Consider the following 26224-nt stretch of genomic DNA (forward strand, 5'->3'; position numbering starts at 1 on the left):
AATTCGCCCTTTCGGGTTTTCAACTTAGCGAGTTATTCTGTTTTTTTTTGTTTTTTTAGGCGAAGTATTTCTTGACTGCATCTGAATTCACAGGACAAGTGAAATCCTCCCCATCCATAGTTGTAAGTATCAAAGCACCGCCTGAAAAGGCTCTCTTGACAACATATGGACCTTCATAGTTTGGAGTCCACTTGCCCCTGGAATCGGGCGCGAAAGACAAGACTTTCTTGAGCACAAGGTCACCTTCTCGGAACACACGAGGCTTGACCTTCTTATAAAAGGCTTTCTTCATCCTTTGCTGATATAACTGACCACGGCACATGGCAGTCAATCTCTTTTCTTCTATCAGATTCAACTGGTCATAACGACTCTGAACCCATTCAGCATCAGTCATCTTGGCTTCCATCAAGACTCTCATTGATGGGATTTCCACCTCTACTGGGAGCACCGCCTCCATGCCATAAACGAGAGAGAAAGGGGTTGCCCCTGTTGAAGTGCGAACAGATGTACGATATCCATGTAAGGTAAACGGCAGCATCTCATGCCAATCTTTATATGTGACAACCATCTTCTGGATAATCTTCTTGATATTCTTATTAGCAGCTTCAACAGCCCCGTTCATCTTGGGTCTGTAAAGAGAAGAATTATGATGCGCAATCTTGAACTCACTACATAGCTCTTTCATCATCTTGTTGTTCAGGTTAGATCCATTATCAGTAATGATCTTATCTGGTACACCATATCGGCATATGAGTTGATTCTTGATAAACTTCACAACCACATGCCTGGTCACATTAGCATATGATGTTGCTTCAACCCACTTAGTGAAGTAATCAATTGCTACAAGAATAAATCTGTGTCCATTGGAAGCTTTTGGCTCTATCATGCCAACAATGTCGATTCCCCACATGGAGAAGGGCCATGGTGACGAAATCACATTCAGAAGTGTTAGGGGAATATGAATCTTATCCGCATAAATCTGACACTTATGGCATTTCTTCACATATTTGCAACAGTCAGACTCCATTGTCAGCCAATAGTAGCCTGCTCTCAACATCTTTCTAGCCATGACATGTCCATTGGAATGAGTACCAAATGAACCCTCATGGACCTCAGTCATCAACAGGTCTGCTTCGTGTCTATCCACGCATCTGAGCAGAACCATGTTAAAGTTTCTCTTGTAGAGTACATCACCATTGAGGTAAAAACTTCCTGATAATCTCGTTAGAGTCTTCCTATCTTTCACAGATGCCCCAGGCGGGTAAATTTGGCTCTGCAGGAAACACTTGATGTCATAATACCATGGCTTATCATCTTTTACTTCTTCTATTGCAAATACATGAGTTGGTCTGTCCAAGCACATCACAGTGATATTGGGAACTTCATTCCAAAGTCTTACCACAATCATTGAAGCAAGTGTAGCAAGAGCATCTGCCATCCGATTCTCATCTCGAGGAATATGATAAAAGTCAACCTCAGTAAAGAATGTTGAAATCCTCCTCGCATAATCCCTATATGGAATGAGGCTAGGCTGATTCGTTTCCCACTCACCTTTAATCTGATTAACAACGAGGGCCGAATCACCATATACATCAAGATGTTTGATCCTTAGATCAATGCACTCTTCCAATCCCATAATACAGGCCTCATACTCAGCCATATTATTTGTGCATTTGAAAGTTAGCCTTGCTGTAAAAGGGAAATGTGTGCCCTGAGGAGTAATAATCACTGCCCCAATACCATTTCCATATTGATTTACAGCGCCATCAAATACCATGCTCCAACGGGAACCAGGCTCTGGCCCTTCATCAAGCGTAGGCTCATCACAATCTTTCATTTTCAAATACAGAATCTCCTCATTTGAGAAGTCATACTGAACTGACTGATAATCCTCAATCGGTTGATGTGCCAAGTGGTCGGCCAAGATACTACCTTTAATAGCCTTCTGAGCTCGATACTCAATATCATACTCAAATAACAACATCTGCCAACGGGCAATCCTCCCTGTTAAAGTAGGCTTCTCGAAGATATACTTGATTGGATCCATTCTGGATATTAACCAAGTCGTATGATTCAACATGTACTGGCGTAAGCGCTTAGCAGCCCAAGCCAAAGCACAACATGTTTTCTCAAGCATTGAGTATCGAGACTCACAATCAGTGAACTTCTTGCTCAAATAGTAAATAGCATAATCTTTCTTCCCTGATTCGTCTTGCTGACCAAGGACACAACCCATTGAGTCTTCAAGAATAGTCAGATACATAATCAATGGTCTTCCTTCCACGGGCGGAGACAGGATCGGAGGCTCAGATAGATACTCTTTAATACTGTCAAAAGCTTTCTGCCAATCCTCGGTCCAATCATGAGACTGATCTTTCCGGAGGAGCTTGAATATCGGTGCACATGTGGCAGTCATGTGGGATATGAATCTGGAAAGGTAATTCAAGCGGCCAAGAAAACCTCGGACTTGCTTCTCAGTTTTGGGTGCAAGAATCTCTTGTATTGCTTTGACCTTTGCAGGATCAACTTCAATACCTCTTTCACTAACGATAAAGCCCAACAACTTACCGGAACGGACTCCAAATGTGCACTTGTTCGGATTCAGACGAAGCTTATATTTCCTCAAACGCTGAAAAAGCTTCAACAGGTGTTCTACATGTTCAACTTCCGTTCTTGACTTCGCAGTCATATCATCAACATACACCTCAATCTCCTTATGCATCATATCATGAAATAAGGTGGTCATAGCTCGTTGATACGTGGCTCCGGAGTTCTTCAAACCGAAGGGCATCACTCGATAACAGGATGTTCCCCAAGGTGTGATGAATGTTGTCTTCTCCATATCCTCGGATGCCATTTTAATTTGATTATATCCGGAAAATCCATCCATAAATGAGAAGACATTGAATTTAGCTGTATTATCTACCAACATATCAATGTGTGGTAGAGGGAAATCATCTTTCGGACTAGCTTTATTCAAGTCTCTATAGTCCATGCACATCCACAATTTTCCGTCTTTCTTAGGCACAGGCACAATATTGGCCACCCATTGAGGATATGTAGAAGTCACCAAAAACCCCGCATCAATTTGCTTCTGAACTTCCTCTTTGATCTTTACTGCCATATCAGGATGAGTTCTTCTGAGCTTCTGCTTCACAGGCACACACTCAGGTTTCAAAGGTAGGAAATGTTGCACAATATCAGTATCTAGACCAGGCATGTCTTCATATGACCAGGAAAAGACATCGACATATTCTCGTAACAACTCAATCAACCCCTTCTTAACAGACTCTTCCAGGAGTGCCCCAATCTTCACTTCTTGCACACAATCCTCAGACCCCAAGTTGACTGTTTCCAGATTCTCAAGATGCGGCTGAATGATCTTCTCTTCATGCTCAAGTAGACGGGTAATCTCGTCAAGGATCTCTTCAACATTATCTTCTTCCGCCTCAAATATAGGGAATTCAAAGTTGGGAGATGGTGTTGGATCATTATGTTCAATGGGTTTGATTAACTTGCATAATGATTTTGGATGTAAAGAGCTTTTAGAATTCAAACAAGGCAAATCATTATGCAGATGAAAAGATTGATTTTATTCTATTTTTAGGGTTTTATGTGATCACCAATTTCATGCAAAAGCGAAAAGGAAAAACAATTGGAAAAACAAACATTTAACATGAATCTATTGAATGAAAATATCATTGTATTTATGCGCCAAGAATGTCATCACTTCTCCTTTTGGCATGGGAGAAGGACTTTTAAACACAATGAACATTACTTTGACTTATGGATAACTGTTGGAATATCCACAGCGACCCAATTATTGCAGATCCCCCCAGGGATGACGAAATTGCCAAAATCCTCTTCGTCCTCTTCCAAGATGGCAGCAGCATCCTCGTCTTGACTGGTGTGGATGAAACCTCCACTCTTGAACAACCCTTGCATTTTGGAAACCCCAGAAGAATAACCTATGCCAGCCCGGGACTTGTTGTCTTTTAACTCAATCATTTGCCCCAAACCAGCAGTTGTGCCATGCTCAATGGCCAACTTTGCATCTTTGTAGGAAGCAAATGAAGAAGTTCCCTTCTTAATAGGCTCAGCAATAGATAAAGCTTGGAACGGAGTTCCAACTTCATCCTCAGCATCTATATAAGAGAAGGAAGACAAATGACTAACCAGGAGAGCCTTTTCTCCCCCTACTACCACCAGCTTCTTATTCTTTACAAATTTCAATTTCTGGTGTAGGGTGGATGTCACGGCGTCCGCCTCGTGAATCCATGGTCTGCCCAAAAGACAGTTATACGATGGGCGAATATCCATAACCTGGAAGGTAATCTGGAAATCACTTGGTCCGATTTTGACTGGGAGATCAACCTCGCCAATCACAGTTTTGTGAGACCCATCGAAAGCCTTCACAACTACTCCACTCTGCCTCATGGGAGGCCCTTGGTATGACAACTTCGAAAGAGTGGTTTTTGGCAATACATTCAACGATGACCCAGTGTCCACCAGAATATTGGACATAGCGTCGTCTTTGCAACCCATAGATATATGTAATGCCAAGTTGTGGTCTCTTCCCTCCTCGGGGAGATCAGAGTCACAAAAACTCAAGTTGTTACAAGCGGTAATGTTTGCAACAATGCTATCAAATTGTTCTATCGTGACATCGTGGTCTACGTACGCCACATCCAACACCTTCTGCAGAGCCTCTTGGTATGGTTCTGAATTAAAAAGCAATGATAACACGGATATTTTGGATGGCGTTTGTAGAAGCTGGTCTACAACGTTGTACTCGCTCCTTTTGATGAGCTTCAGCATCTCATCACAATCTTCTTTCGCATTGCCACTCGGGCCAGCAGAAGCAGGAGTTTTTAACGTATAGGAGAGCTTAACAACAAGTGCCGGATTCGGAGTTCTCACGGCATTCCCAATCGGGCGCTCAACAAAATCAGCATCAACACTTCCTCGAACATCAACTTGAGGCTTTGACGGTGCTGAAAATACACGACCACTGCGGGTCAACCCACTGACATCGGCAATGTTAACAACAGATGAGGAGGACAAGGACACCTCTTTCCCATTTTCCACCGCTACAGCATTGTAGTGATAGGGAACTGCCTTCTTAGAGGAATACGGTACAGGTCCGGCTGGTTTGATGACGAGAGCAGGAGAAGCCTTCTGCTTGCTACCATCATACTTGATGACAACAGGCTCAGGTATCCGAAACACCGGGGAAATTACATTGACTTCGGGCTCATCTTCGTCAACATTTCTATTTTGAAGGATCTCAATGACTCCTTCGTCCAACATCTCTTGCACATCTTTGCGCACCTGGCGACATCCTCTCTGATTGACGGAACAGACTCTACATCTGTCGTGATCATGCTCATAATGGCTATAGTCACACAACAATCTATGCATCTCAACCAGCGATTGCCGGATATGACTGACATATTTCACCTTGTCCTTGCCAGGGCAGCCCTGAACCATATTGACAGACTTCCCATGCTCGGGCAATGGGTTCTTCTTTACGTTCGGACCTACGTCCTCGAAAAACAAAATCCCGCTTCTCACAAGGTCTTGCACCTTGGTCTTCAAGGGATAACAGTTCTCTACGTCGTGTCCGGGAGCAACGGAATGATACACACAATGAAGCTCAGGCTTGTACCACCACTGGGGGTTAGCAGGTACAGCGGAAGGGTCTCGCGGAGTGATCAACTTTCTATCGATCAGAGACGGATAGAGTTTGGCATAAGTCATCGGAATTGGATCAAAGGTGACCCTCTTCCTCTCATAGCTGGTGCTGGCATTACTGTTGTTATTTCGAGGATGATAGGCCTGCTGTTGTGGATGCTGTTGTTGTTGATATTGTTGAGTTTGCGGTTGCTGATAGTGTTGAGCTTCTCTGAAAACAGGTGCTATATGAGCCACCTGATGTTGATTGTTGATCGGGCGAGCAATCTTCCTCTTCACAGAGGGTCTTCTTTTGACATGGGAAGAAATGACATATGCCTCTCCCTCCTTCTTCTTTGCAAAGCTTCCATATCTCTTTGCCGAAGAGCCTTCGTCTCGAGTTAAGCGTCCTTCACGGACCCCCTCTTCCAATCTCATCCCCATATTCACCATTTCGGTGAAGTCTGAGGGAGCACTGGTTATTATTCTCTCGTAATAAAACGAGCTCAAGGTCTTCAAGAAGATCTTGGTCATCTCTTTTTCCTCTAGGGGAGGCACTATATAAGCTGCCAATTCGCGCCATCTCTGGGCGTACTCTTTGAAGGTCTCTTTCTCTTTCTGGGACATCGCCCTCAACTGGTCCCTATCAGGGGCCATATCCATATTGTATTTGTATTGCTTGACGAAGGCCTCGTCAAGATCGTTGAAAGATCGGATGTTCAAACTCTCAAAACCCATGTACCACCGGAGAGCGGCACCAGACAGACTGTCCTGGAAATAATGCATGAGCAGTTGGTCGTTGTCAGTTTGCGTTGACATCTTGCGAGCATACATCACAAGATGGCTGAGAGGGCATGTGTTTCCCTTATACTTCTCAAAGTCAGGCACTTTGAATTTAATAGGGATCTTCACGTTAGATACAAGGCACAACTCAGCAACACTTTTACCAAAGAGGTCTTTCCCCCTCAAAGTTTTCAGTTCCTTGCAAAGCTCAAGGAATTGGTCCTTCATATCATCCATCTTTTCATAAACGTCTGGGCCCTCAGATGGCTCAGAGTGGTAAATGGTATCTTCGACCCTTGGTAACGTGTGTACAACGGGCGGTGGCACTGAAAGGATCGGGCTAGATGCCGGCAGAGAAGCAAGAGTAGGGGCGAAACCCTCTGGTACAAAGTTGGGGGCATTCCCCAAGGGAACCCGGATGGCATAGATGGCGGAAAATGAGTCGTTGCAGTAGGCACAGTAGAAGTCACGATCTCAGAAATGACAGTCCTCTGGGGAGGAGTTGATGGCATTGGAGAAGATTGGCTCTGAGCGGCCAAGAATGACTCCATCAAGGCAGTCAACCTGGCTACTTCCTCCTTCAGCTCGCGGTTTTCTTATTCTAGATGATCCATCAGTCTTGAAGAATTGGCTCTTGTGTAGTACCGGTGAGTCAGCTTGTCTTCAAAATAAATGAAGAACATAGAGTTAGACCATAGGACAAGAAGCCGGGAATAAAACCTGCTTATGCACATGATGCATGCAATGCTTGTGCATATGATTTGTTTTTATTTCAGAGGAATTTTAGAGTTCTATTTGCAAATATTTGGAAGTATTAAACATTTATCATATATGAAAGTATCTTGTCACTAATATCTGGAAAATAGTTTTACATCAAAGAAGTACAGCATTGGTAACCATATACAAGAGAAATAGAAAATAATCATCCTATGGGTCCCTAGAAACAATCATCTAAAGCTCGGGACACAGGAAGATAAGATGCACGAATCCTCTGCACCTCTTCCTCATAGGCTGCCTCCATATCTGCCTTCTCCTTGGCGAGTCGATCGTACTTCCTCTTCCAAAACTTGGAAGACTGAGGAAGTAGAGAAGTCCATGTATCATTAGGATCATCAATAACCTGATGCTCGAGGAACTCAATCAAAGCATCCTTTTCCTTGATATGCTGAAGCAACTCTTCTCGTTCACGGATCCAGGCACGTGAACGGTCTTCGTCTCTCAACTCCTCTACTCCTTGATCAGGGAGGGTTGAAGGCCCAACCATAACCAAAGGAGTATGTCTTGGATACTCGTACGGCATGAGATACTCAGACGCTCTCTTCCAAACCCAAGCAGTGTAAGGCTCTAAAGCGACACAGTTCTTAGGTCCCAACTCATTCCTTCCTTTCCTAAGAATCTTGCGCCAAGCGCGGATCATCCTAGCTTTCAAGCCTTGGGGATCTTTACCCTCCTGAAAGAACACACCCTCCAACAGAATGTTATTGGGTTTATCCTTTAGGGGGAACCCAAGCTGACGTCGTGCCAAAACAGGGTTGTAGCTAATCCCACCACATGTACCAAGAAGAGGCACATTCGAGAATTCACCACAAGAGTCGATAATCTGCACACCATCATACACACGATTGTACCAAGAGATATCATCATTAGTGAGAGACATAAGCCTCGTGGACCACCGTAGACATCCCTTGTTCTCTTTGAAAGCGACCGTCTACGGTAAGTGAGAAATAAACCACTTATACAACAGAGGCAAACAGCACACAATGGCGCCACCACCCTTTGTGTTCCTCATATGCAAATAAAAATAAGTGTCACCCAACAGAGTCGGAACGGGATTAAGAGTAGAGAAAATCCTAATAGCGTTCACATCCACAAACTTGTCGATGTTGGGGAACAACACTAACCCATAGATGAGAAGTACAAATATGGCCTCAAAGGCGTCCTCGCTCATGGCCTTCCCATACATAATAGCTTGAGTAATGAGGAACTCAAAAGGGAGACCTTGAATTCCACCTTTGGTAGTCATATGAGCACCAACCAGAGATTCATCTATATGCAACATGTCTGCTATCTCTTGAGAAGTAGGAATACTCTCCAAGCCACTGAACGACAACTGGTCTATAATAGGTATACCCACAAGATAGGCATACTCCTCAAGCGTGGGTAAAAGCTGAAAATCCGGAAATGTGAAGCAACGGTACAGAGGATCATAAAACTGCACCAATACACTCATCAACCCTTCATCCACCTGAGTAGTCAGAAGGGGAAGAAGCTTCCCAAAACGAGCCTTGAAACCCAAGGGATCTAGTACATAGGATGTCAAATTCCTTAACTCTTTCAAATCTGGTTGTCTGAAACTGTACTTCTTTGTATTCCTTCTTTGTCTTTCCATGTCTGAAAAATTTGCAAATAGACCTCTTAAGTTCCTTGAAAATCTTCTTCATTATTGATGATATGGATGCAAATGGGTGCATGAATGCATGAATGCAACAATCACACTCAAGGATCAAGCAAAGCACACCAAACAAAGGTCATGGGATGGATCATGTCATCCTTAATATCAATCATCCATTTTGGTGGATTATGGTTTACACCTTATCAACACCCAAGTTCCATTGATATTAAGGACACATGAACGGATCAACCACGAATCAAGGGTTTGTTGCGAGTCACGAGCATGGAGTTTCGGTTAAGAACCACCCAAAGGGAGTGTGCTAGGGTTTAAACCTGCCAAACATGTTCTACAAGAGGTTCCCATAGTCATCATCCCATCTTTCGGATATTATCGGAGAAACGACTACTCGTATTCCAAAAATATTCTCAAGAGAGACTCTTATGAGTGTAGTATCGCGTAACAATCGTATCAAATCTTACACATGAACGAATTTCGCACTACATCCTAAGAATAAGCCAAGATGGGCTTGGTAAACTAAGGTCCTTGGCTTCTAAGGTCTATATTGGAAAGAGTAATGTCTAACCACAACTACTTGTGTGACATTATTGATCCCAATATAACCTCCACCAAGTGAATGGACTTGCAAGTTAACTTGCTAAGGAATAACTCTACACAAGTCAACAAGACTACACCATTCTCCTATCCTAAGTGCACTTGAGTCCGGGTATAGAACTCATCTCACAAAGATCACCAAGCATACAAGGAATTAATATTCAAGCAATTCAATCATTACGTACAACACAGTAATCCCAAATTGCACAAAAATATATCACAAAACCATATACACAACAATACAACAAAAATGAAAAGTAGGCAAAACCCACTAGGCAAATGTTTTCCCCAGCAGAGTCGCCACTTTTTTGTAGCGGGGTATTCGTTACCATTAGAGATATTGACTAAATCCAAGGTAAATCATACAAGTCGGGTCGCCACCGCACTTTTATTTATCCAAAGGAATGGTTAGAAAGCGAACAAAAACCTAAAAGTTTTATCAAATCAAAAACTAGTAAAAGAGAGTCAAGGATCTGGGTAAGGGGGTTGGTTATGCAATGGGAAGGTGTTAGGCACCCAAAACATCATAGGTACTCCTAGGGAGCCCTTTTCACACTTGTTGTAAGGTTTGTATTTTTGTGAAAATTTGTTGTGCAAACATGATTGAATAGATGAGAAGAGAATATACAAGTTATTTACATTTTGGTGTTTGGATGGATGAACCCATTGCCTACGTACCATCTTAAAAAAGATTAGGATCAAAACCTCGTATTTCGGGGTAAAAATCTCAAAATGAATTGGTGAATTGATTGGTCCAAAAGCCTTGAGGTCTTTTGTTATCCAAGGGAGAAAACTCAACCTAAAACCACAAATCCACCATGTGAGGATAGCTTCAACATGCTAGTGAGGGGTTAACCCTATAATAAGCATGGAAGACTCATTGTCCATCACTAAGGATAGAGGTGAGTATTATATCTACCTCAAGGATAACTCAAACCTAATAGCTAAAGGTTATGGAAAATTTGATTAAGAAAGTGGCCATTGAAACCACAAAAGGACATTTGAATGGGTTATATTTACCAATGAAAAGTATGTACAAAATATGGTCAAAGTTGACTTAGAAGTTCAATTCAAAATAAGTATTAAGAAAAGAAAGTTTGAAAATCAAAAGCATAAGGCTTAGGTTTCTAATGTTGAAAACAAGTATTAAATGTTTGCACAAAAGCTTTGGCTTGGGTTAGAGTGGAGGGAAGAAGAAGAATGGCTAAGATCCTAAGCAATGCAAATGGTGAGGGATAAGAAACAAAACCACAAAAAGGAGTTCCTCTCTTGAGATCATATGGATGATCCAAGTAGCTCCCATCCTTTGGAGTAAGCAATCACATAAGCATAAACTCAAGCAATCAACAATCAAATGAACTCTTGGAAGGTTCCTCAATGTCTTGAATCTCTCTCTCTTAGGAGCTCATGGTAATGGTTCCTCAATTTGGCTCAAGTGGAAATCCCTAGCACAAAGAAACACACACATCAAAAGGTTCTATTAACAATCAAAGAATGGACAAGAGGGAGTTTAGAATATGGTCCTTTCAATGTTCATCTTCAAGCTTTAAGCATTCTAAAGGCATGAGGCCTAGTTGCTTTTTTTATCATTTAAGCATTCTAAAGGCATGAGGCCTAGTTGCTCTTCAAACTCCATTAGCTTGGGTAAAGTCCTAAGATCTAAGTCCATTTTGTCCAATTCTTTGCATTTGGTTCACAACAAACAGACAAACACAAGCACAAAAGATATATATACAATTATATGCTCAAGTGAGCAAAAGGCAAATGGCATTAACATAAACATGTGCTCAAGCGAGCAAAGGAAAAAGCAAATGGATAATATGTGCAAGAATAGTAAATTGCATAAAAGTAAAGAGCAAAAGTAAATGTTAATGGTTAATAGTTAGTGTTAGTAGTTAGTGTGCCATAAGGCAAATTTAGCACTATGTTAAGCAATCGTAATTGGACTTATATAGAAGTCACAACTATCTGAGGCCGGTCAATAATAATGTAGGCAACAACACAAGTTAGAAGTCTTGATTAGTGAACCAATTTCCAACAACTTGCCATGCCAAAAAGAAGAAGAGAATTGATCTTGTATTGGTTTAAGCCTTGTGCATGATTTAGGAAACAACCTATCCTTAATGCAAAGCCATTCACTTGATCAATTGATCAAGATGAATTAGATTTGAATCAAGGAAGATTAAGTCTCCCTAATCAATGCTAACTTATCAACCTTCAACTCATTGATCAAAAAAAAGAAAAAAGAAGAAGAAGAAGAAGAAAGAGATGAATAATGGAGAAGGAAATGGAAAGAATAAAGTGCATAAGGTGAAATAAAATGTACCAATCCATGTGTGTTGACCAAGTGACATTGAAAGTCAAAGTCAAACAATGAGAAACCAGAAATGGGATGAAGATTGGATGTCAAATAATAAGCAAAATATTTTTGGCATTTTTAATATTAAATATAAACTTGAATTTAAAATAAAAGAAAGGTCAAACTTCAAAATCACTTCAAATCAACCTTGAAAGGTCCAAGTGATTTATCCCAAGTTCAACAAGGTCAAACAAAGTTTGACAAAAAATTTCAGCATTTTTAAAAGTCAGAAACTATTTTTAATCAATTAAAAATGAATAAAAAATAACCTAATTGAACTAAAATCTCAAATAAATCTCAAATCAATTGAAAAATTGATGAGAATATTTTTCATAGATCTATCATCATTCAAATAGGTTAGGACAATATTTTTGTATTTTTTGAATATCAAAAACTATTTAAAATGAATTAAAAATAACCAGAAAAGAGAAAATTCACAAAAAATATCAAATGACAAAATAAAAAATATTAAAAATCAATTTTAGAAACTAGAATTTATTTGGAGAAGAATGCAATTGGTCCCATGTTTTTTGGATTTAAAATGAAGAAGATATGAATTTTTGAAAATAAAGGAAATAAAAGAAATTAAAACAGAAATTAATAAAATCGAAAAAACCAGAAGCGTCTGATCAAGCCTCATTAATTGACGTGGCTGATCAGACGCTCCACATGCGCGCTTCCATGGTAGGCTTTAGTCAATGCGAAACATGTGGCATTATTGAAAGTAAAAAAAATGCATGGCTGAGATTAAAACGTGGGAGATGCATCCAACGATCCAGATTGAATATGGCATGGTGGACGGTGGCCAGCGCCACCGTCTTCTCCGACGAGCACTCAAGCTCCGGCCAGAGTTGCAGGTCCTCCAAACTCAACCAAAATCCACGATCTAGGTACCAAATTAAAGCTGGGGTGATGTACATCACCCCTGTACCATCCATTTCTACTCTAGATCTCCATAGTGAGAGAAATCAGAGGTTGAAACTTGATGGTGTTCATCATGAACTTGTTAGATTTTGAAAATTGAATGCACAACAATGATGCCTCTATGGAGAGGACTTTAGAAAACACAATAGCCAAGCAAATAGGTCAAGAAATAGTGAGTTTCGAAGAAAAAACCAGTTGAAGAGAACCTTTGAATTGTGGTGATCTGAGCTTGCTTCCTTGCTTCCTTTGGCCAAACAGAAGTACAATGGACTATGAGAGAGAGGTCTAGGAACTTTAGATCTAGAAATTCAACCAGATTTAGTTGAATTTCAGATCTGAGAAATTTGAATGAAAATGAAATAGTTCCTTTGGTGAGAGGTTTGGTTTTCAATTCAGCAGCATTTCAGGTTGATTCATGGATCATTTCAAGTGAAGCAAGCAAGTGTATTTATAGTAGAAGCTGATGCAAGGAGGTGGAAAATCCGTGTGCATGGCAAGAGGATCTTCATTGCATGGGCTTGCATGATCATGTAGAAGGCCCAAATCCAATGCCAAATGCAATCTGAAGTACAATTGAGCTGAAATGGACGTGTAGTTGGCAAATCATAGACTTGTGTAATGAGTTTCAACATGTTATGCACAATTATGCCTAAAACTTCTCCTCTTCGAAAATGCCATTTGCCAAATCCAAACATGGGCATTTGACTAATGGTTGGAAAGGTCTTGATGTAAGGAACAAATGTTATGTTGGGAAAAAATCCTTTTGAAGTGTGGAAATTAGTGAATTTTGAATTTAAAGTGTAAGGTGCAAAACATGCAAAGGTGAGGTTTCCAAATTTGGACAATGTTAGAGCCCCTCTGTCTTGATGATGCAAGCCTCAAATGAGAAAACCTACAACATCGAAGTTGTAGATCTTTTCAAGACAATAAAAATGGACTTACATTTTGCATCATTTAGATTTTTGATGAAAGAGTTATGGACACTTGAAGTTGGACTTTTTTGCCTTTCAATGCATTTGGTCCAAAGTGACCTATAATATATTGTATTGTCAAATGTATTTCCTTTGCGATTTTGAAATTTTGTTCAACATAACATTTGAAGTAGACATCTTAGGCATTCCAATGCATTTTATCCCACCTCAAAATCATAAAAAATGAATGAGTTATGTTCTTGGGAAGTTGACCCAAAATTAGGGTTTCAGTCAAAATGACCTATAATGTATTGGAATGGGAGATGACCTTCCAAGCTTCAAATAAATTTTTGATGAACATGAAAGTTGTTCATATTGTCTTTAGGAACATTTTTTATTTTGGGATCATCTCCATTTGACCAACACTTAAAAAGTTAGGTCTCAGTGTATTTCAAAATAATCAGATGAATTGACTGATCAACTTCTCAAGTCCATGACTCATATCTTGATGAATTGATGATTGAGGGCACTCAAATATGTTCAAATATGCATGAAATGATGAATTAAATAAACTTACATTGATTGTATTTGATCATGGGCTGAGGTTGCTTCAAGAGCAAGGCATTGTGGATGATCTGATGAACTAAGGTTTCCTTGGGGAACAAACCCCAAACCATTTGACTTGCTTTGATCAAAATGATGAATTGAGATGCTAGGGAGGCATGTTTGATGGATGAGAGATTTGGGAACCATTGCCATGTTTGCTATCATCTTCACTTGGCCATATCTCTACACAAAGGATCTCCTTGAAGCTCTTGACTTTGTGATTGCTCAAGCTACAAACAAGAAATGTTAGTGACATATTTTTGTGCTTTTGGTTAGTAAATAAAATAAGAAAAGCAATAATATTCAATTCAAGCATGCTTGGTGATCTCAAACCACTCACAAGAGGTCACACCCAAAGGTAAAGGGAACCAAGATGCTTATGATCATTGAGGCAATGCAAATGCAATGTTATGATGCCATGAGGGATCTTAGGGAAAAAATTGGGGTCTTACACACTGGCCTGGGTAGTGGGCCTTTTACCTCATAGTAACATCCCACCTAACCTGCAAACAGAAAATCTGGCAACCAGCACCACAACAGTATCCAAAGCATGGAGAATAATTGAATGCAATGAATGTAATGAACAAGTGCAAAAAAAACAAAGAAATAAACACCCAAGAAAGAGAAACACAAACAAGAGCAAGGACTGACTTGCTTAGGGTCCCCGAGTCTCCAGCTGGCGTATCTCGAAAAACACGCGCACAAAACAAAGTCGCCACCAATATTATTTATCCCATAAAAGGGAAAGGAAACACTGAATAAACCTAAAGAAGGATGAATCTGGTGATCTTGCAACCAAAAGACGGGTAAAGGAGTCGATTATGCAAGGGGAAGGTATTAGCATCCCTCACGTCTGTAGTACTCTACAGGATTCACTCTTGTTGTTCTAATCAAAAGGGTGTGTTTATTCTAAGACTTACTACTAAAAAGGGGAATGCATGCAGAAATATTGAATTATTTACAAATAAAAAGAAAGTTTTTATTATTGAGCTCGCTTAGGTTTTGCAACCCAATGCCTACGTATCAATGAAGAGTCAGAGCACCATAGTTCTTCTAAATTTTTTTGGTTTGTTGGTGCTTTTTATGGGTAACCATCCTTATTGAAAATTTTCATAAGAAAATCCAAGAGGCAAAAGAAGTTTGATTGGTTGAGTATTTTGTTGAAAGAATACATCAAATGATCCACCCAATGGAGATGGTATCTGAGTACTTCTCTCTTATTGTTGAAAGATTCAATTCAAGTAACATTAGCATGTTTTTTGGATTTTAATTAAGAAAGTGGATTTTGTTTTAGAAAGAAATGCAAAGAGGAAAGGAAAATCTAAAGGGATTCTGAAGAGAAACCTAATGTGGACATGCAATAGTGGTCAGATAAAAGGGGAACATTTTCCTAAATTAGCATGCAAAGATAGACTTATGATTAAGGATCAAGGGGAATACCTAATGTTGTCATGCTTCGTTAACCAACCTAAAGTCCACTTTAGTTCAATCTTAACCAAGAATGAACCAAAGAAATCCTGTGGGGAACATGTTACCCACACAAGGAAAAGAGATTAAATAAGAAGACAAATCCATATCAAGTCATGGTGAAAGTAAATAATGCAACTCATATCAAGTCATGGAAGAATAAATGAAGCAATAAAAATCCATATTAAGTCATGGAAAAAATATACAAACAATAGCAATCCATATCAAGTCATGGGAGAAGGTAAAAGCAAATACCAATCCATATCAAGTCATGTAAGAGATGAAGTAGAAGACAAGTTATCAAATCAAGATGGGGTCTAAGAGTAATGAAAAAGGTCATTCAAACTTCACACACAAATCAAAGTCAAGTAACTTGATAAACAAGTAAAGATATCATCCTAGAAAAGGAATCCTTTATCAACCAGATGAACAAAGATTAAAAAGGGGATACTCATAGGTCATAGGACATTGGAAAAATCTTCTTCAATGCATCAAATACAACTTCTAAACTTCAAAAGGTATCAACCAAAACCATAAGCTCTAAGTTCAAGCATAACCAAAGTTAAAAGATGGACATCATCCAAACAAGGAGTCTTTTGTCCAAAGTAAAAGGCAATGTGAAATGGAATTGAGACATCAAGAAATATAATGAGCACAATATCAAGATACCCAAAGAATGTATCCAAAACTCCTAAGAGCTTCACCATTTATCAAACCCAAAACTAGGTCAAGAAAGAAAAGAATATAGCTCTTAATATGTCATCATGATGAATGGTAATGGAGTACCACTCAAGAAATTATAAAATCAAGACATAAGATTGCCAAGACCAAGTAAAAACTAAGTGTAGGCAATAGAAATAAAATCCATTGGACTCATAGTTATTCAAGGTAGAATGCACAAGACAAAGTCCAACTGAGGCCTCCTAGAGCAAGTAAGAAGTAACCAAGATAAGTAAGCAAAGAAAAACCAAGTGGAGATGCTCAAAATAGTTTACATGGGTGGATTTAAGTCTCCTAGATGATGGTGATGAAGTCAAGGGGGGGGGGGGGAGGGGAGATCCCCAATGGTTACACAAATGTAATTCAAAACAAATAAACCAAATGCACAAATGTGACACAAGGAAACAAGCATGTCCTTCATAATTTCAAGAAAAATAGTTAGAAGCAAAAATAAATTATAAAAAATTAACCATAGAAATATGAGGTCAAAATCACAATATAACCTTGGGATACTCTCAAAACCATTTGTAAAGTATGTTCAAGTAATTAAATCATCTAGACTAGCACAAGCAAGTAGTCACTACAAAGATGCCTTCAAAAATAGATTCAAAATTGACTTAAAATTATCAACCAAAGCAAGAATGAAAACTTAAAAGGCCTATATGCATATGTCTACTAGTGTGTAAAACTATGGGTCAAAACTTGAAAAAAAGAAGAAGATTAAAATCACCTAAACAAAGTAAGCTAGCATAGAAACATATATATAATTAAAAATGATGAAATAAATTAAAAAATAAATAAATAATATGAAAAATTAAATAACACTTGAAATGGTCTTTATGAATTTCACTAATATTTATTGACCTACAAGAAATAATTTAAAAAGAATTAAATACAAGAAAAATAAAAATAAATGGTAAATAAAAGAGAGGGGTGCATTAGTAAACCTAAGAAAACACTAACCAATGTGTAATTATGCTGATGGGCTCAGAAACGGGTGGTGTGAATAGCGAAACAACTAGGCCCAACGACCATACCAACCCAAAGCTTCATTTTTGGTCGCTTGACAAATGAAAAGGGAAATAAAATGTACAAAACATGTGAACCTAGTCATCAATCGGTCACACCAACCGTAAGTCATTAAAAGACAAAACGCAACCCAAACCAATCAAAAACAGCCAGTACTTCGTCCCCGACCTTAAGCCATGCAATATGAACCCTAAACCCGATTCTGCAAGCAACACTTCCAACCCTAATATCCTATTCTACAGTGCATGAAAACACAACAACTCAAAAGAAAAAACATAGAACTTATGGGGAACCACAATGTCATTTCAAACCAAATTCAAAAATAAGGTCTAGTTTAAGAGAAAAGTGGCATGAAAGTTAGAGAAAACTCATTATAACCAACTTTCAACAAGCTCAGTATATCACATGTTTGAGTATGCAGGCGAAAACAATGCAATGAAACAACTTCAATCAACACTCTTAATCATCTATGGTATATGCATGCTTCAAAATGGATATGATATGAAGAAAATATAACCTACCTAGTGGAGAAAAGTCCACTGCTTCTTGATTCCAAGTGAGCTGCAGAAGCAAGACCAATGAAGCTTGGTTCTTCTCTCCAAACAAGGATGGTTTTGGATTAATAGAAAAGATGAATAAAAAAAATGAAGTAAGTAAAGGATTTTGTGAAGTGATGCAACTCCTAAATTTTTTCTCCAAAGTGATATCTCTCCCCCTTAACTAGGTTAAATTTCACTTATATATCCTTCCTCGATGAAGTGTTATGCTTTACCTTTTGTACACAAACGTTGGAGGGCAAACTGGTCCAAAAAGTAGCTGAGTCTTTTGGATGCAAAACTGTGTTTGACTTGGGAAGAATAAAAATATTATGTCGTCTTTTGGATGTTCAGATGCAGTAGGAAAGGGACATCTCTTTATAGCTTGGAAAGAAGTGTGCATGAAGCAAGCTTGGTCAAAAACACATCTCCTTCATTTGGAAAACCTGATGCATGACATGCATGCATGGGATAACATGTTGCTTGGCCAAAAGGAGTAAGGATTGAAGTGTAGTTGAGTGAAAAATGGCCTTACTGCAAAGGAGAGTGATGGATTCGACCAAAGAGATGGTTTAGAAAAGCTTGCAACTTGGTGATATTGAGCCAACATAACTCCATGCTCTCTTGGCCAAAAGGTTTGAATTGGAGCTCTTTCGAAAGAGGGGAATAAGAGGAATAAATTTTATGTTGAGGTAGAATCCTAATAGGGTCTAGAACCTGGTAGAAAATGATCATGAAGCATGTGGTTTGGAAAGAATGAAAACTTGGAAACATTTCACTAAGTACATAACTCATTCAAACAATCCAAAGCCATGACTTGTGAGAGTGATATCTCAAGCTATGGTGATCCAAATGATTTGCTCTTGGAAGGAATGGAAAAAAGGGATTTAATACTTTAACTTTCATGTTGGAAACCAATTTAGATGAAGCCCTTAAGATCTTGAAAAATTGCAATGAAGAATGCTTGGTAATCCTGACTTGGATACTTAGAAAATTTTTAAGTCTTGGAACAAAAGGATGAAATTGGAACACCCTAATTTCCACGACCATATCTTGGGCCATGATGATCCAAATGGCTCAATCTTGGTACCTCCTTGAAGCTTTGATGAAAGAGAACAAAATCCATGTTAAGACCAACTTGGTTTGGAGTCTTGATCATGTAGAACAAAGGTCATGTAAGTAGTTGTTCACTAAGGCTAAACTTACCAAAAATAGTAAGTTTCGAAACCCTAGTTTCCAAATTAAGCAACTTTCCATAATTCTTGATTTTTGATGAATATCTTGACTTTTCTTGATAAAATTTCTCATATAGACCAATTTTGACTTAAAGAACACAATATTCCCCAAAAAGATCAAAAATTGACTTTTTAACCTGCTCAATTGACTTTTCCCCAATTGAATCAAATCAATAATCATCTGACCAATTGAACCTCTTACAAATGGAATTAATGACCAATACTTTACTCATAGACACTTAGGGATACATAGAATATTATGGAATCAAGGTTTGCTCAAAATTTCAGAAATAAACTGATTTTATCACAAACCCTAATTTTAGCCAAAAATGACAAGATACAAGTGCAGATCCTTAAAACCTTGATTCTTCTAGGGAAAGTGGGAAGAAATTTGGAACAAGGATGTCTTGCATGATAATAGGATGAATATGATCCAAAATTGGTCCATGAGTATGCCACATACTAATATAATCAAAGTTTCTCGCTCAGCAATCAAGGGATGGGAGAGTGTGATCCAATTCCATCTTCTTGCAATTCTCATTCAACCGAAGAAGTAATGGACCCTTTGAAATATTTTATGGTATGGAGAAACCCTTATGGCTTGAATGATCAAGAGGGTGAGGATATCCCAACCCTCTTAGATTAATTGTCACTGCTCTCTCTTCCAAAGCTTGAAGAAGGCCACAAGAGAGATGCATTGATCTCAAAAACAATGAACCAAAGATATGCATGAATGTATGCAATGATAAACATGAGCCAAATATAGTACAAAAGTAAGAGGGTAAATTTTGGGGTACAAAACGGTTCACACAGAATTTTGAAGCTAAAACTAACTTGGGTCTTGGAGTTCTAACTTTGCAGGTATGTCCCGCGTCGTCGTACTGGAGCTCAACATCATAAGTTCAAGACACTACATTCACCAACTGCATCCAAGTGGTTAAGTGAAATAAATTACACCATAAGGTGGAGTTCACTTAAGTGAGATTTTTTAGATTAGAGCCCACACAAGTGGTTCTATAAATATAACCATTATGCAATGCTTTCACATTTGATAAAATTTAGTTTTGAGACCTAGTTCTATTCTCTCTCTCTCTCTCTCTCTCTCTCTCTCTCTCTCTCACGAACACAATCACTCATCTGAGTAGAGGCGTCTTTATTTGTTCACCGCTTTTGAGTGTTCAACCGATTCTCCATCAATGATTTTAATCGCCACAAGAGGTAACCCTTTCAATTACTGGTCATGCTCATTCATAAGGATTACTTAAGGGAAAATTTTGTTCCCGGATGCATATTGTAACTCAATTTCCCTTGAGTGTTGACCTACCCTAGGATAACATCACTTCCAAGAACTGGCTGCATCTCACCAACTTTATAACTATTTGAACGATTCCTTACCAGATATATCAATCATATATACATTTTCTTAAAATAATTATTTTATTGTTTTCTTGCAATGGTTTTTTACTTTTATTTCACATAAATAGGGAACTTGTTAAAATGAGTATTTTGTTATTATTGATACATGATGTAAATATAATAGCTTTCATGCAAGGCTACTATTATTTGTGTTTTGAATTATTATTGTTGATATTGTAATTGGTCATATATTATTCTTTTTCTTTATACTTTTGACATTATTTAGAGTTTGGTTAATATTTGTTAATAAATTAATAAAAATAATTGAAAAAAAACTAGATTAAAGAAAAATATATAACAATACCATCAAAACTTAAATATAGTATTTTATTTTAAACTTATTTTGATGGCGTTTACAAATAGTTTGAGAAAATTGTACAATTATCCAGTACAACAACATTGATTTGCAATACACTTGCCAACCTGTGAAATCTTTTTTTGTTGACAATAATTGCTACAACCTGAATCATTATTTGGACATGGACCTTGTCCAATGCAATAAGTCCATGATGATTGTGAATCAATGACTCCTCCTGAGATAAATACATTATTGTAAGATTTTGTGTACACATAAGTTTTTTGAATTTATAATGTCATTTTAAATGGCAGAATATTATACTCTCTCTATCATAAACAAATTGAAAAATATAATTAATTGTTAAATAAAAAAGAAAAAAATATGAATTAACCCAATGAAACACCATGTAATATAATAATTTGAATTTTGCAACTTTTAAATAGAGTACCTGATGTCAAAACAAATGCAATCCATAACATTGCAATGAAAAAATGCACTTTGTTGATACCAATAGTCATCTTCTCTTCTTTTAAAATATGAGAAAGGAGAATTTATCATACACTACTTATAGAGATTTCTAATAACTTTTTAATAAATAATTTATTTTGAAATGGAAATAAAATCTCTTCTTTTCAATTTTTTTTACCTTTTTGAAATGTTAAAAGCAAATGCATTAATTCGTTCAAAAAATAATTTTAAAATATAAGAATCAAAAATTGATTAACCCAGTCAAAAAATGCATTGAATACAAATAGTGTTTATGAATGAAAAACAATATATACTCTAAAATATTAGGAGAAATTTTTAAGTGTTCTGGACCGGCTAAAGGCCAAAATAGATGAGACGAAATTCATCTCAAATCGAGTCCACTTGACCCAAGATATAAAGGTCAAATCACACAGAAACTTGAATCTTGAACCGACTTGGGATTTGGAGTGCCAACCTTGCAAGTCCATCTTGCGTCGTTGTAGTGGAATCAGTATCACCAGTTTAAGACACTTTATTCACCAACTGCATCCAAGTGGTTAAGTGAAATAAATTACACCATAAGGTTGAGTGCACTTAAGTGGGTTTTTTTTTGGATTGGAGTCCACACAAGTGGTTCAATATATAGAACCCTTATGCTATGCTTTCACACTTGATAAAATTTGGTTTTGAGCCCTAGTTCTACTCTCTCTCTCTCTCTCTCAAAGTCTTCATTCGTATCAGCTAGTATTAAGATTGAATATTCTTTGTTCGTGTGGACTAAGTAGAGGCGTTGATCTTTGTTCAAAGCTTGGGAGTTTTCATCTGATTCTGCATCAATGAATTTGATCACCACAAGAGCTAATTGTTTTTATCATTGGTCATGCTTATTCGTAAAGACGACTTAAGGGGAAATTTTGTTTTTCGTTGCATATTGTATCTTGATTTTTCTTCAGTGTTGACCTACCCTAGGATAACATATAATTAATAAAAGTTATAGAAGCGAGATCGTCTGGTGATAAAACCAATTATACTCTGACATCTTTCTATTTGTACCATTCAAGCGTCAGAGTTTTTACATATACTCTCCTATCGAAGCAACATAACACTAACAACATCATATCAGGAATTGCTAGCATTTGACTAACATCATAACTATTTGAATGATTCCTTACCACAAATATCAACCATATATACATTGTCTTTATATAATTATTTTATTGTTTTATTGCAATGATTTTTTATTTTTGTTTCGCACAAATAGTGAACTTGTTCAAATGAGTATTTTGTTATCATCGACACATGATGTAAATATAATAGGTTTCATGTAAGGCTATCATTATTTGTATTTTGAATTATTATTGTTGATATTGTGTTTGGTCATACTATTATTCTTTTTCTTTATACTTTTGACATTATTTAGAGTTTGGTTAATATTTCTTAATAAATTAATAAAAATATTTGAAGAAAAACTAGATTAAAGAAAAATATATAACAATACTATCAAAACTTAAATATAGTATTTTATTTGAAAATTATTTTGATGGCGTTTACAAATAGTTTGAGAAGATGGTACAATTATCCACTACATCAACATTGATTTGCAATACACTTGCTAACCTGAGAAATCTTTTTTTGTTGACAAAAATTGCTACAACCTGGATCATTATTTGGACAGGGACCTTGTCCAATGCAATAAGTCCACGAGGATTGTGAATCAATGTTTCCTCCTGTGATAAATAGATTATTGTAAGATTTTATGTGCATATAGAAATTTTGAGTTTATAAAGTCTTTTTAAATGGAAGAACATTATACTCTCTCTATTATAAACAAATTGAAAAACATTATTAATTGTTAAATGAAAAAGAAAAACTATGAGTTAACCCAATAAAAAACAATGTAATATAATAATAGGAGTTTTGCAGCTTGTAAATATGACACCTGATCTTAAAACAGATGCAATGCATAACATTGCAATGAAAACTGCACTTTGTTGATACCAATACCCATTTTTTCTTCTTTTACAATATGTGAAAGGAACATCTTTTAGGCACTACTAATAAAGATTTCTAACAACTTTTTAATAAATAATTTCTTTTAAAATGGAAATAAAATCTGTTGTTTTAAATTTGTTACCTTTTTTAAATGTTAAAAACAAATGCATTAATTCGTTCAAAAAATAATTTTAAAATATAAGAATCAAAAATTGATTAACCCAATCAAAAAATGCATTGAATACAAATAGTGTTTATGAATGAAAAATAATATATACTCTAAAATATTATGACAAATTTTTAAGTGTTCTGGACCAACCAAAGGCCTAAATAGCTGAAGCGTAATTCATCTCAAATCCACTTCATTTAACCCAAGATATAAAGATCGGTTCACACAAAACTTTGATGCTAAAACTTACTTGGGCCTTAGAGTTCTAACCTTTTAGGTCCATCCCAGATCGTCGTACAGGAGATCAAGATCACAACTCCATTCACCAACTGCATCCAACTGGTTAAGTGAAATAAATTACACCATAAGGTTGAGGGCACTTAAGTGGGATTTTTTTAGATTAGATCCCACACAAGTGGTTCTATAAATAGAACCATTATGCAATTCTTTCACACTTGATACAATTTGGTTTTGAGCCATACTTCTATTCTCTCTCTCTCTCTCTCTCTCTCTCTCTCTCTCTCTCTCTCTCTCTCTCTCTCTCTCTCAAAATCTTTATTTGTATCATCTAGAGATTAGATTGCAGATACTTTGTTTGTCTGGACTGAGTAGAGTTGTCTTTATTTTTTCACCGCTTTTGAGGGTTCATCAGTTTCTCCATTAATGGTTTTAATCGCTACAAGAGGTAACCGTTTCTATTACTGGTCATGCTCATTCATAAGGATCACTTAAGGGAAAATTTTGTTCCCTACTGCATATTATAACTCAAAAAAGTGATTGAAGGAGGAACGTCTGATGACAAAACAAAGTATACTCTAACATATGTCTATTTGTACAACTAAGCATCATATTATTTGCATGTACGCTATCGAAGCAACATAACACAAACAACATCACTTCCCAGAAGAGACTGCATCTGACCAACTTCATAACTATTTGAACGATTCCTTACCAGAAATATCAATCATATATACATTTTCTTTAAATAATTATTTTATTGTTTTCTTGCAATGGTTTTTTACTTTTGTTTCAAATAAATAGTGAACTTGTTAAAATGAGTCTTTTGGTATTATTGATACGTGATGTATATAATAGCTTTCATGTAAGGCTACTATTATTTGTGTTTTGAATCATTATTGTTGATATTGTGTTTCTTCATATATTATTCTTTTTCTTTATACTTTTGACATTATATAGAGTTCGGTTAATATTTGTTAATAAATTAATAAAAATAATAGAAAAGAAACTAAATTAAAGAAAAATATATAACAATATCATCAAAACTTAAATATAGTATTTTATTTTAAACTTATTTTGATAGCGTTTACAAATATTTTGAGAAAATGGTACAATTATCCAGTACAACAACATTGATTTGCAATACACTTGCCAACCTGTGAAATCTTTTTTTGTTGACAATAATTACTACAACCTGAATCATTATTTGGACATGGACCTTGTCCAATGCAATAAGTCCATGATGATTGTGAATCAATGACTCCTCCTGAGATAAATAGATTATTGTAAGATTTTGTGTGCACATGATTTTTTTGAATTTATAGTCATTTTAAATGGAAGAATATTATACTCTCTCTATCATAAACAAATTGAAAAATATAATTAAATGTTAAATAAAAAAGAAAAAAATATGAATTAACCCAATGAAATACCATGTAATATAATAATTTGAGTTTTGTAGCTTGTAAATAGTGTACCTGATGTCAAAACAAATGCAATGCATAACATTGCAATGAAAAAATGCACTTTGTTGATACCAATAGCCATCTTCTCTTCTTTTACAATATGAGAAAGGAGCCTCTATGAGACACTACTTATAGATATTTCTAAGAACTTTTTAATAAATAATTTATTTTGAAATGGAAATAAAATCTCTTGTTTTCAATTTTTTTTACCTTTTTTAAATGTTAAAAGCAAATGCATTAATTCATACCAAATTTTTTTTAAATATAAGAATAAAAATTTCACTAACCCAGTCAATAAATACATTGAATACAAATAGTGTTTATGAATAAAAAATAATATGTACTCTAAAATATTAGGACAAATTTTTAAGTATTTTGGACCGACTAAAGGCCAAAATAGATGAGACGTAATACATCTCAAGTCGAGTCCACTTGACCCAAGATATAAAGGTCAAATCACACGGAAACTTGAATCTTGAACCGACTTGGGCTTTGGAGTGCCAACCTTGCAAGTCCATCCCGTGTCGTTGTACTGAAGTCAGTATCACCAGTTTAAGAAACTTTATTCACCAACTGCATCCAAGTGGTTAAGTGAAATAAATTACACCATAAGGTTGAGTGCACTTAAGTGGGTTTTTTTGGATTGGAGCCCACACAAGTGGTTATATATATAGAACCCTTATGAAATGCTTTCACACTTGATATAATTTTGTTTTGAACCCTAGCTCTATTCTCTCTCTCTCTCTCTCTCCTCTCTCTCTCTCTATCTTTCTCCCTCTCTCCCTCTCTCTCTCTCTCTCTCTCTCTCTCTCTCTCAAAGTCTTCATTCGTATCAGCTAGTATTGAGATTGAATATTCTTTGTTCGTGTGGACTGAGTAGAGGCGTTGATCTTTGTTCAAAGCTTTGGAGTTTTCATCTGATTCTGCATCA

The 26224-nt window shown here is 36.8% G+C and overlaps 2 long non-coding RNA genes across 2 annotated transcripts; both read right to left on the reverse strand.

Moving 5' to 3' along the window:
- Positions 1 to 20971: 20971 nt before the first annotated feature.
- LOC127125600 (uncharacterized) lies at positions 20972 to 21538 on the reverse strand. The gene is made up of 2 exons (XR_007804755.1): positions 21410 to 21538; positions 20972 to 21196 (listed from the first exon to the last, which is right to left on the reverse strand). It is a non-coding gene; the product is annotated as an uncharacterized LOC127125600 (long non-coding RNA).
- A 3326-nt stretch (positions 21539 to 24864) lies between these two features.
- On the reverse strand, positions 24865 to 25435 carry LOC127125599 (uncharacterized). Its single transcript, XR_007804754.1, has 2 exons — positions 25306 to 25435; positions 24865 to 25094 (listed from the first exon to the last, which is right to left on the reverse strand). It is a non-coding gene; the product is annotated as an uncharacterized LOC127125599 (long non-coding RNA).
- Positions 25436 to 26224: the final 789 nt, after the last annotated feature.

Source organism: Lathyrus oleraceus, chromosome 3 (assembly GCF_024323335.1).
Source record: "Lathyrus oleraceus cultivar Zhongwan6 chromosome 3, CAAS_Psat_ZW6_1.0, whole genome shotgun sequence".
In the NCBI taxonomy this organism is placed as follows: Eukaryota; Viridiplantae; Streptophyta; class Magnoliopsida; order Fabales; family Fabaceae; genus Lathyrus; species Lathyrus oleraceus.